The sequence below is a fragment of the Rhinatrema bivittatum genome, chromosome 7 (assembly GCF_901001135.1).
Source record: "Rhinatrema bivittatum chromosome 7, aRhiBiv1.1, whole genome shotgun sequence".
In the NCBI taxonomy this organism is placed as follows: domain Eukaryota; kingdom Metazoa; phylum Chordata; class Amphibia; order Gymnophiona; family Rhinatrematidae; genus Rhinatrema; species Rhinatrema bivittatum.
This window is the reverse complement of record NC_042621.1, coordinates 101,514,996-101,525,973: the sequence shown is the minus strand read 5'-3', so window position 1 is coordinate 101,525,973 and position 10,978 is coordinate 101,514,996. Positions and strand designations below refer to the sequence as shown.

The 10,978-nt window shown below is 43.0% G+C and overlaps 1 protein-coding gene across 1 annotated transcript in view; it reads left to right on the top strand.

Moving 5' to 3' along the window:
- Positions 1 to 8,669: 8,669 nt before the first annotated feature.
- CENPT (centromere protein T) overlaps positions 8,670 to 10,978 on the top strand; it is a 170,123-nt gene continuing 167,814 nt past the window's right edge. Inside the window, exon 1 of the mRNA XM_029608822.1 lies at positions 8,670 to 8,814. The gene's annotated coding sequence lies outside the window, so the exon portion shown is untranslated. The remainder of the gene's footprint in view (positions 8,815 to 10,978) is intronic.

Genomic DNA, 10,978 nt, shown 5'->3' with positions numbered 1-10,978 from the left:
TTTTCAGTCTTCTTTTTTTTAATAAAAATCACTTTTTTTTTACATTTTAATTTTATCAACAGAACATATTTTTGTTTCGCAATAAATATTGTTATTTTTGGTTAATGAGTTGGTGTTTGTCGTGTTGAATCCTGGACTCTGATGGACATCGCTGCCCTTCTATGCCATCCCATTGCTCGAGGTACTACTATGTGCAGGCAATAATAGGAGGGAGAGGGAAGAGACAGTCTGCGAGGGAAGAAGATGATGCCAGGGGCAGGTGAGGATCGGGAAGGGAAGAAGAAATTGATAATAGGCGAGAAGCCTGATTATGAGGCTGGGTGAAGAGGGATGGGAAAAGGTAATGATGCCAAGGGCTGGATGGAGAGGAAAGAAAAGGGAGGAGAAAGTGACGATGGTGACGTGGGGTGTCTGCCACAGCGAAGTGGCCCCTGTTCCAGGAGTGCCACGAAACTAAAAAACGTGGTGAACCAGTGCATCATCGTGCTGAGAGGCTAGAGGTGACTTATAATCATTTCATAAGAATAAAACTGACAAATGTAAAACTTACCTTGATATTAAAGAAAATTTCACCAGCAAGAAAACACAAGTTAAAAGAGATAAAGGTCAGCTTTATCAGAAAGCCTGCTGCTAGAGATATGTGTTATGTATACAGGGCTTAAAAAGATGTTTTTATTTTATTGATTCATTTTCTGCAGTGTTTTTTCCCTGGAATGTTTTATTCATTTTCAATAGTGTGAAAAAACAAATAATTAAAAAATAAAGACTAAAAAAAGACCCAAAAAAGTAAACCGAAGCCTCAGAAGGCCTCCCTTATCCACTACCCATCCCTCCCACCTGGAAAAATGCCAAGGCCAGGTTCCCCTCAGTCCCCACATACTCAGTCCAGTGGTGAGGCCTAGATCTAGGCCAAAGATTCAACCTTGCGGAGGCCCAGTGTAGGACGTGGTACTGACGTCTTGGCCTTGGTCTAAACCAGAGCCCATAAATAAGAGAAGTAAATCATTGCTTGCACACAACAAAAATATTTTATTAGGTAAACTGATGAAACTCATGTGTGGTTCCCCGACCTCAAGGCACTGGCTACATCCCAGGTGGCACTGATAAGTTGGCCCATCAGGCCGGCCATAGTAAACACTGCTGCAGTGTTCTCCAGACATATTTCAAGTAGCACTGAGTGTACTGAACGCCAACCCTCGGTGATACACCCATACTGCACCTGACGTGTCAGCAGGTCGACCACCAAGTCTGCGCCCAGCCCATTCAGGCTAAGGATAGGCGGCATGCCATCCACTTCCTCTGGGGTCACTGCTGTGTCCAAAACCTGCGTTTCTGGTACTACCTCCTCCAGTGTCGGCATTAACAGGTACTCGGGCTGGCTATCCTCCACAAGCAGGCTGTCTGGGTGGGGGGACTCTTGAGTTGGCATCAGAAAAGTGAATCCCCTCCCCCTCATATCCAGGCTTGGAAGGTAGATTTGGGGGGAAGTCTTGCAGAAGAGGAGTGGGACTCATGTTATAGCATCATTAAACATAGTTCTAGCTCCTCTGCTCTTGTGGAAAACAGTTACCAAATGTTGTACCGATGGTACTATACACCCTACAGATTATATAAAATCTATCCCGCTGTTTCAAGCAAATGTTGGAGAAAATGTGGTCAGGAAGGTACAGTGCTTCATTTATGGTGGTTATGTCCTGACATTTCCAACTTGTGCAACTCAGTTTTTCAATTCCTTTTTTAAATCATTGGGAGACAAATCTCCAAGATTGCCAAAAGCTGTTTACTTACTTTCCCCTTACCGGAACTTAATAAATATCAACAGACATTAGCAACACAGATAATCATCGCTACCCACATGACAATTGCTGCTGCTTGGAAACAAGAATTGCCCCCAGGGACTGCAGAAGTTCGGCGAAAACTGGCTAATATTCACTACTTGAACAAACTGACAGCAAAAAGTTTGCAAAAAATTTGGCAATGTTATGAAACCTGGTCGGCGAGTTCAGCTGTATGATGCCACTGCCCGAAGCCCATTAACGGAATTAGCCTTGGCTCCCATTGTGTCCTCTTTCTTTCTTTTAGCTCTTCTTAGTTGTACTACATAGAACCACATGCTATGTGTAGTGATGGATGATCTTGAGGGGGAAAACTGAAAAAATATGTGGTCATTGTTATATCTACCTTATAAGTTGTTGTCACATATGCAAAGTTGTATATGTCTTGTTGTCAGTATTGGCCTTAAAACTTAAAAAAAAAAAAAGAAAAGTGAATTTCGGGTTGGGAAACCGAGTCTCTCCTTCCAAGTCATCTTCCACATTTTGTGAGTCTACATTGTTGACTACTTGATCTGCGGAAAAGGATAGAGAAACACAAAATGAGATCATTATTTAGTTCTCAACTGTTAACCACCCAAGTGCCCAAAAGAGAAACATCAAATGCAAACATGGTAGCCTTTTCAAAAACCATACCTTCTCTCTGGTCTGTGTTGCACACATATGGTGTATGTACCCCCATACACTACTTCAGGAAGTAGAGGGCACATGATAAGCTCCTCTATGGGGGTCAAAACAAGAGTGCATGCTGGACCACTCCCAGTCCTGTGGCGTGACGCCTCAATTTTGGTGGCCTTCTCTTTAATCTCCCTCTATGTGTGACGTTAATGGTGCTGGATTTAACATCTCTTGTCTTGACCACCAGGGAGCAGACATTAAGTGTGATCCTTTCCCAAATTCTTTTCTTTGTGGCTGAGGAAGCCTTCAATCTGAAGAGGATTTTGCAGTTCTCGCAGACATGCCAGCACAGGTGTTCCTTCTCTGCGTCTGAGAAGCTCGCATCAAGTGCTCGCTTTGGTGGAGCTTGGCTACCGCAGGGGCCTTCCTGCCTTCCAGCCTCTCTCTCCACCTGAGCCAACTTTTCCATTGTCTCCAGCATTGGCCAGGACAATGACAGTCTCTGTTCTTAAGAACTGTGAATGCAAATAACAACATAGCATACCTATAAAAGGTGGTTTGCAAAATAACATTGTGATTCAAGATAGCATGTAGGAATACTTACTATCCACAAATCGATGTTACTATAACTTCCAACAGACTATTCATACTAACCTGACACCTGTATAGCATGGGCAGATAGGAAAACATGCAGTTAATGGAAGGACAAAGGAAGGCAGGAATCAGGAACACTATAAATGAAAGGGCTTGTGATGTCATCGCAAGGTGTCACAAACGAGTTCCTACTGTGGGCCTTTCAAAGGTTTCAGCCGATGTGTGTGCACATGCCTAGGAGGTGGTTGGTGGAGTACTGTCATGGTGGTGTCCTTGCTGCGGTCGCCCTGGCAGCATTGGTGTTCTGATGGTGGCACGCAAGCTACGGAGAAGCTTGTTGGCATCCTGGAGTGAGTGCTGCAGCTCATGGGGCCCTCCCGCGAGCTGTTAATCCTAATAAAGGGTCTGTCTTCTTTGAAATATATTTTATCTTAGACAAGCAAAAAAAAAAAAAAAAAGAACAATTAAATAAATTATTGGTATATAATCATAAACCATATACCCTGGAGGAGGGAAAGGGGAGATTATGATAGAGACATTTAATAGCAAAACCTATTGCAAAGATTCTTAACAAATCCATCACCACAGGCATAGTTCCTTCTATACTTAAACATGCTATCATTACTCCAATGATAAAAAAATCTAACCTAGATTCATCTGATCCAGCAAACTTTCGACCAGTATCAAACCTACCCTTCCTTTCAAAGATTATGGAAAGAGTCATCAACAAACAACTAACTGATTATTTAGATGATCATCAAATACTCTTCCTATCCCAATATGGGTTCAGAAAGTACCACAGCACGGAAACGCTTTTGATATCACTTTCTGAGGTGCTACTAAAAGCTTTAGATGCTGGCAAATCATACCTCATCGCCCTTCTTGATATATCAGCTGCTTTCGACACGGTAAACCACAACACCCTTATTACCCGTCTATCTGAAATAGGTATCTCGGGATCGGCTTTACTATGGTTTCAGTCATTCCTGAGCAATAGAACATACAGCGTTAGATGTGGACGAAGTGAATCCAAGCCAAGAAACCTCTCTCAAGGAGTCCCCCAAGGATCTTCTCTCTCCTCCACATTGTTCAATGTTTACCTTACACCGCTATGCTGGTTACTCTCTAAATTGGGTCTTCAACACTTCATCTACGCAGATGACGTTCAAATACTCATACCTATAACCAGCACAATCACAAATGCACTGAGTACCTGGAAGGTAGCTTTATTAGAAATTAAAACAATCCTCACAGACAACCAATTGGCTATAAATACCAATAAAACTGAACTTATCATAATTTCACCTCCAAAAAATACGATACTGATCAACTCTGATATTTCTCAAAACAACTCCACTATTTCACAACAAGTACGCAGCCTTGGTATCATCATTGACAGCAATCTCACGTTTAAAAAATTCATCGCGGATACGGTAAAAAATGGTTTCTTTAAGCTATACACGCTTAAACGTATTAAATCTCTATTATACCAATATGATTTCCGCACAGTCTTACAAGCAACTATTTTATCAAAGATTGATTACTGCAATGCTCTGTTACTGGGTCTACCTAAAGCCACCATTCAACCTTTGCAAATGCTGCAAAATGCAGCTGCCCGCATTATCACCGACACAAGCCGCCATGATCACATCACTCCAGCTCTTCAGTCTTTGCACTGGCTACCCGTGGCTTACAGGATAATTTATAAATCTATGTCGCTGATACACAAAGCCATTCAAAACAGAGAAATGCACTGGTTCACAGATCAACTACAATTCAAAACGTCTTCCCGCCCAACGAGATTCCAGAATTTAGCCAAACTAAATATCCCAGCACCCAATCTGACTAAACTCTCTAGTACAAAAGAACGATCTTTCATCATTGCTGGATCAACAATATGGAACACCATGCCCTCTGAATTACGCCAGGAACTCTGTCACAAAAAATTTAAACAAAACCTTAAAACCTGGCTATTTAAAAAAGCCTACTATCAATGATCTGAATCCTCAACTACTCTTCCTAACTGCCACAATCTCTCATATATTGCTTATATTCTATTAATACAAAGTTATATACTGTATTGTATTCGTTCAGTTACCATGTTATATTGTAAAGTGCAATGCTGAATTACTGTTTGAATGTAAACCGAGGTGATGTTATTTACGTACCCCAGTATAGAAAAATCTATAAATAAATAAATAAATTTAAATAAATGTCCAGCGAATAAATGTACAGGAGATGGGCTTCTTTCAACAGAAAGGAGACTTTGGGATGACGGTGAAAGGGGTTAGACTCAAGAGTAATTAAGAAAATATTTCTTTTCAGAAATGGTGTTGGATGGATAAAACAGCCTCCATGTGGAGGTAGTGAAGATAAGGACAGTATCAGAATTTAAGTAAACATGGGACAAGCACAGAAGATCTTTGAGGGAAAGGAAAGGATTAAAACTGAGCAGGATATGTGGATGGGCTGTATGGTCCTTATCTGCCATCATGTTTTCGGTTTCTAGGGGTTTCCAGCTGAATCAAAACTGGTTTCTACTGAGCTATGGTGCCATGAGCCTCTGTTGACAACTACCTGGTGTTTTCTCTATTTTATAACACCCCTCTAATTTAGCCCAGCCAAGGTCCACAGACTGTAGCTTTTTCCAGAAGCTGGTATGTGTGCACATTCAATGGGGTCTCTAGGTGTTACTGTTACGCAACAGCTGACATTTCTACCTTCTGGGGCTGTGAATGCTGTGCTGCCTACATAGCATCCACAGCCCCTGCTGGCCTGAGAAGCAGAAGCTAGGTTTGAGAATTGAGCCCAGGTCTCTCCCGTGTAGGATTGCTAACTTTCAAAAATAAAAAATGGCCAGACTGCTCCCCATCCCTATGACCTCATTTTTCCTATTGCTCCACAATCCCACTGTAAGATCTGTGGACCCTTGCTGCGGTGGCAGGATTGGCTCAACCTGTGGGAAAGCCCTGTAGGTTCCTGCTGACAGCTGGCGGAGCTACGCAGGGCAGAGACAGACTAGGAGCTTCACCTACGCCATCCCCTTTCCCCCTTGGATTTGAGTCCTTGAGTTTCGGGGGTCAGCAGGTCTTTGGCCACAAGTCTCTAGGGCTATAGTTTGGCATCGATCCAAGGCCAGACTAGGGTCAAAGGCAGGCAGCAGGTGAGAATGGTCAATGTCCAGTGTTGGCAGCATCCTTAGCTATGCTGGGTAGCATCAGGGGTGAGTACCATGGCTACGCCTTCCCTCGTCGTGTTCCGAACACCCATCTCCCTAGGCCTACTCTCCTCTATTTCCTCCCATGGACATTCTCTCATGAAGTACAGGTCAATCCAGGAGCCCAACTGTGGGGGCAGCAATAGCAACAGGGTGTGAATGAACATCTCCAAAAACTGAACCAGAATGCATTAGCTCTACTACCTGTATGAAATTCAAAAAGTGGATGGGGCTTCCGAAGGGCTTTAGAGGAAAGCAGATGTTGAATCAGCCCTTGTTGCTGTTGCTACCAGGCCCAGATTTTTAACTAAGCAAAGCAGGTACCTCCTACAGGTGCTTCAATGGAAAGAGCACCCTCACCTCCATCATCCCACAGGCCTTCCCTTCAAAGTACTGCCCAGACTAGTCTGAGCGGCAGTATCTTATAGGACCAGCCTCCATAAAGGAGCACAGGCTTATAGGCCAGCAGAACCAATACCACACCGTGAGCGCCAGCACATTCAAGTGGACAAATGTGATGGATGCTGCCACTCAAGTTGAGCTCTGCTTGTAAATGCCATGAAGACATAGAAATTCTCCCTTTGTCACAGTGTTTCTTTGGAGAATGACCCCCCCCCCCACTCCCCTCAACATCTGTGCCTAAGAGCAAGATATAAATCCATGAGATTTAGGATTGATTCTTGCATCATGAGAGGGCTCAGATTGTGAGGGCAGGGTGCCAGAGAGGGAGAGAAAGTCTGCATTAGCTGTGTAAAGAGGGAAATAGGTGCTCTGGGGGGAGGGGGTATATGGAGAGAAAGTGTTTTTTTGTGGGGAGCATGGCAGTCAAGAGGGTGAAATACCCATGGGTCAGTCCTACCCTCAGGGCAATTGTACTGATACTTGACTATTTAAATATCTCTACATATATTTTTTTAAGTTTTATATATTTTAGTGTGGCCTACTCTTTGGTCAGGCACTAGATGGCCCTAGATTCCTGCCCATTAGTAATAACAGCTTAGTGGGGGTTTCCTTCCATTTCAGTCTCTCCTATGAGTTTGACTGTGATTGGCTATCCCTAGGCACTAGGGGAATTAGTAGTATAGAGAGTGTGGGCATTTTGAGTTGGCTCTTGAAGAGTTGGGAGATAATTTTCCCTTCCCCCTGCTAAGTTAGGGAGATCCCTTTTCAGACCCTGCCTGAGAGGGTCTGCCTTAAGTTTTTGAAGAGATAGATTTTGTCAGTATTTTTATTTTTTTTTTCTTGGTCTGGGGAACACCCTGTACCCTTTGGAGAGGGACAATCCCCAATCCAGAGAGCACAGGCTGGAGACCTGTGAGCTATCCTAATCGTTTGAGGAAGAAGCACCAGTGATAGCATTACCCAGTGTGGGATTTTTGAATTTAGAGAAATTTGGATTTTTCCTCTTTTGGTTGTGTGAAGTGTTTCCCCCCACCCCTCCTCACAGATCAGAGTGAGAACTTGCTTCAAGACTGGAAACATCAGACTCCCCCCCCCCCCCCCCCCCGAGAAGTTACACAGATTTTAAAGAAAAGTGGTGGACACAACATTAAGATCTGGAGATTCCCAACCTGATCTCTATCCCAAAGGGACCAGGCTGTGGGCAAGAGACAGAGCTTTGGATTCAGGTAGGATTTTTCAATGCTTTCAGGGTTCTCTAATAGGCTTCCCCTACACCGGGGGCTGTTTATAAACCAATGAGGAAAAAGTGGCAAACTTATCCCAAGGAATTAGAGATAGACACAAACAACCCCGCAGAGAGACTATGTAAATAGTTCTGATGTACAGTTTCAGTTATTTAAAATATACTGAACTATGACTGACGTTTTGGAATGAATCCGTAAATTTTGACTATCCAGTCTGTGTCCAGCTTGTGTCCCTGAGGAAAATACAGTACCAGAGAGATACACACACTTAAGGAAAAACACACCATCACCCTGGCCAAGAAGCATTTCCTAGCGCCCCCTCCCCGAGATCTACAGAGAGAGGAAATAAATGGAGAGAAGATAGGTAGCCCCGATAAAAAAAAATAGCTTCAGGACCCTATGGGAAATCACAAACCCCGGAACAAAGGGTTATATTAGGAAATAAAATACTTTAAAATGAAGGTTAACTGGCGTTCCAAGGAGATACATAAATACATTACACTACACTACAGTACGTCTGTTGAATAAAAAAAAAAAAGCCAGAAACAGACACGGAGAAAACCAAAGGCCTGATGTCTTATTTAATGAAAGACAGTCCAGATTTTCTTTACATATGCGCAGAAACAATCTACTGAGTTCTTTTGATTAACACAGCAAACATAATAAAAATCACGAAAAGCCATCAAATCGTAAAGGCTTATTCCCTAAACTGATTGGTCTGTTTCGTCATCAGGCTCCACCCTAGACAGAACTACAGATCCCAGAATCCTCAGCTAGGGGAAGCGCTGACATTGGAGCTTTGTGAGCTCTCGCGATACGTCACTTGAACGTAGTGGCGGGCTGCTGCAGTTGCTGTTGCTGCGGAGGTTGGGAGTTCCTGTGGTTGCGGTCCGGGAAAGGCAGATAGGTAAGAGCCGGAGAAAGCTGAGCGGCCTTCAGTTCTTGGGTAGGGAGCTCATCCTGGAATCCTTTTCTAGTCTTAACCCGGACAGCGTTCTCACCCGAGGAACAGCGTTCGGCCTAGTCCCTTTCCATCCAGCGCATACAAAACTGGAAAATAACTGTTAGTGTATCTGACCCGCAGTGGCAGGAGGGCTGAAAACTGTTTAGGTTTGTTGCTGATTTTTTAACTACTGAGCCTGCCCAAAAAAATCCCCAAAAATATTTTAACAACTTTAATATTATTTTCTCTCCACTGGGGTTGGGTGACAGGCAGCGTGTAAATCCTCACAGAGGTTCTCAGTTTCAAACAAAGAGCTCAAAAGTGATTGTCTTCAGCTCAAATTCTATATTTGGACATTAGCTAAAAGGCCAAGATATAATGAGCTATCTTTTTGTCACCGATTCTACTTGTTCTTTAGGAACTGAAGTAAGCAATAGCCATGCAGAAGGTTGTTTGATACCAGAATTGTATCAAGGGATATGCTTTTTAGTTTTCAAAACTACGGGACACAGTATAGGCCACTAGAAAAACAGTGTTTAGTCTAGGGTTTCCCAGACTTATCCTGGGGACCCCACAGCCAGATGAGTTGTCAGGATATCCATAATGAAAATGCATGAGATAAATTTGCATATTTGTTGTGGATATCCTGAAATTCCTACTGTATGTGGGTTCCCTAGGACAGGTTTGTGAAGCCATGATCTAGTACAAAAAGAGTTGCCAGCTATCTTAAGCTTTCCTCTGAATCATTATTGAATTAATGCCAAACTGGGCACTTATTTTTTTCAATGCACGCACGTCCAGCTCTCCTGGGCGTGCGATGCAATATTCTAATTAGCTGCCATGCTAAAAAGGGCACGCTAGGAATAAATGTTGCATCCCTAGTTCTGAAAAGCATTGGGCAACCAGGAGACGTAACTGTATGGGTTAGGAAAACAGACGCTCAGTACAAACGGCTGTCTTAACCTGCCACATATAATTTACTGGCACAATATACACGGCTTGGAGCGTGTATGTTGCACTCCCCTCAATTTTTTTTATCAAGCCTTTCATTTTTTAATCATTTTTAGTTATAGCAAAGAGTAGATCTTGGTATTGTGATGACACTAACTAGAGGAACCACAGAAAAGCAGTATTTTTAGTTAAACTCTTGCCGCACATCAAGGGATTATGCCAGATCTGAGGCTGGTATTAAAATTTGCTGTGTTAAAAAGTGTGCATCGGGCACATGGCGATTTTTTTGTATCGGGGTAATAGCTATTAGCCTCATCTATGTGGCATTTGCACTCGAGCACTGTTAGCTACGCATTTGTTTGGACGCGCTAATCCCCTTATTGCATCGGGTGTTAGTGTAGTGTGTCCAACCGCATCAGTGTCTGCTGATAGCAATTCTAAAAATGTATCCTTGCGTAGAGGGGTGATGCTAACCAACTTTTCCTAAAGGTGGAGAGAGGACGAGAACAAAGATGGACTAAACAGAAAATGGAGAGGGTGGGAGGTAAGACTACTCCCTCTGCCTCCACAGCTGACCTCATCACTTATGCTGTTGTGGCTGGTTCTTGGTCTCACAGTAGTAGCAACAGGCAGTGTGGGCTGGCTCTAAGCCAGCACATGCTCTTATAGTCTTTGCCTCCTGCATAGAAGCCAAGATAGAATGAGCCCTATTAGCATACTCTGCCTCACTCTAGGGTCGATGCAATAAAATGCGCCCATCCTAGTGCACAGGTTTACACATGGTTGGACATGTTAGATTAGCACCTGATGCAATAAGGAAATAAGTGTGTCCAAAACGTACCCAAACAAATGTGTATCTGAGGGTGCCCATCACATGTAAATTCCATGTAGATGAGGCTATTAACTATTAACCCCTGATACAGAAAGTTGCTGGGCATCCAACACACACTTTTTAATACTGCAAATTTAACTCCAGCCCCAGTGGTGGTGTAAAGTCAATCTGCGAATCAAGGGCTGATGAGAAAAAATACAGTCCTTTGTGGTTCCTTTTTTTTTTAATTGTTTTCTTTATTGAATTCTCCATTATATTTTACAAGAAATAGAAGGCAAATGTATCTTGCAAGTATCTTGCCTACGCCTTGTATATTCCTGTAAATAGTCCGTTGCAGTTTTTATT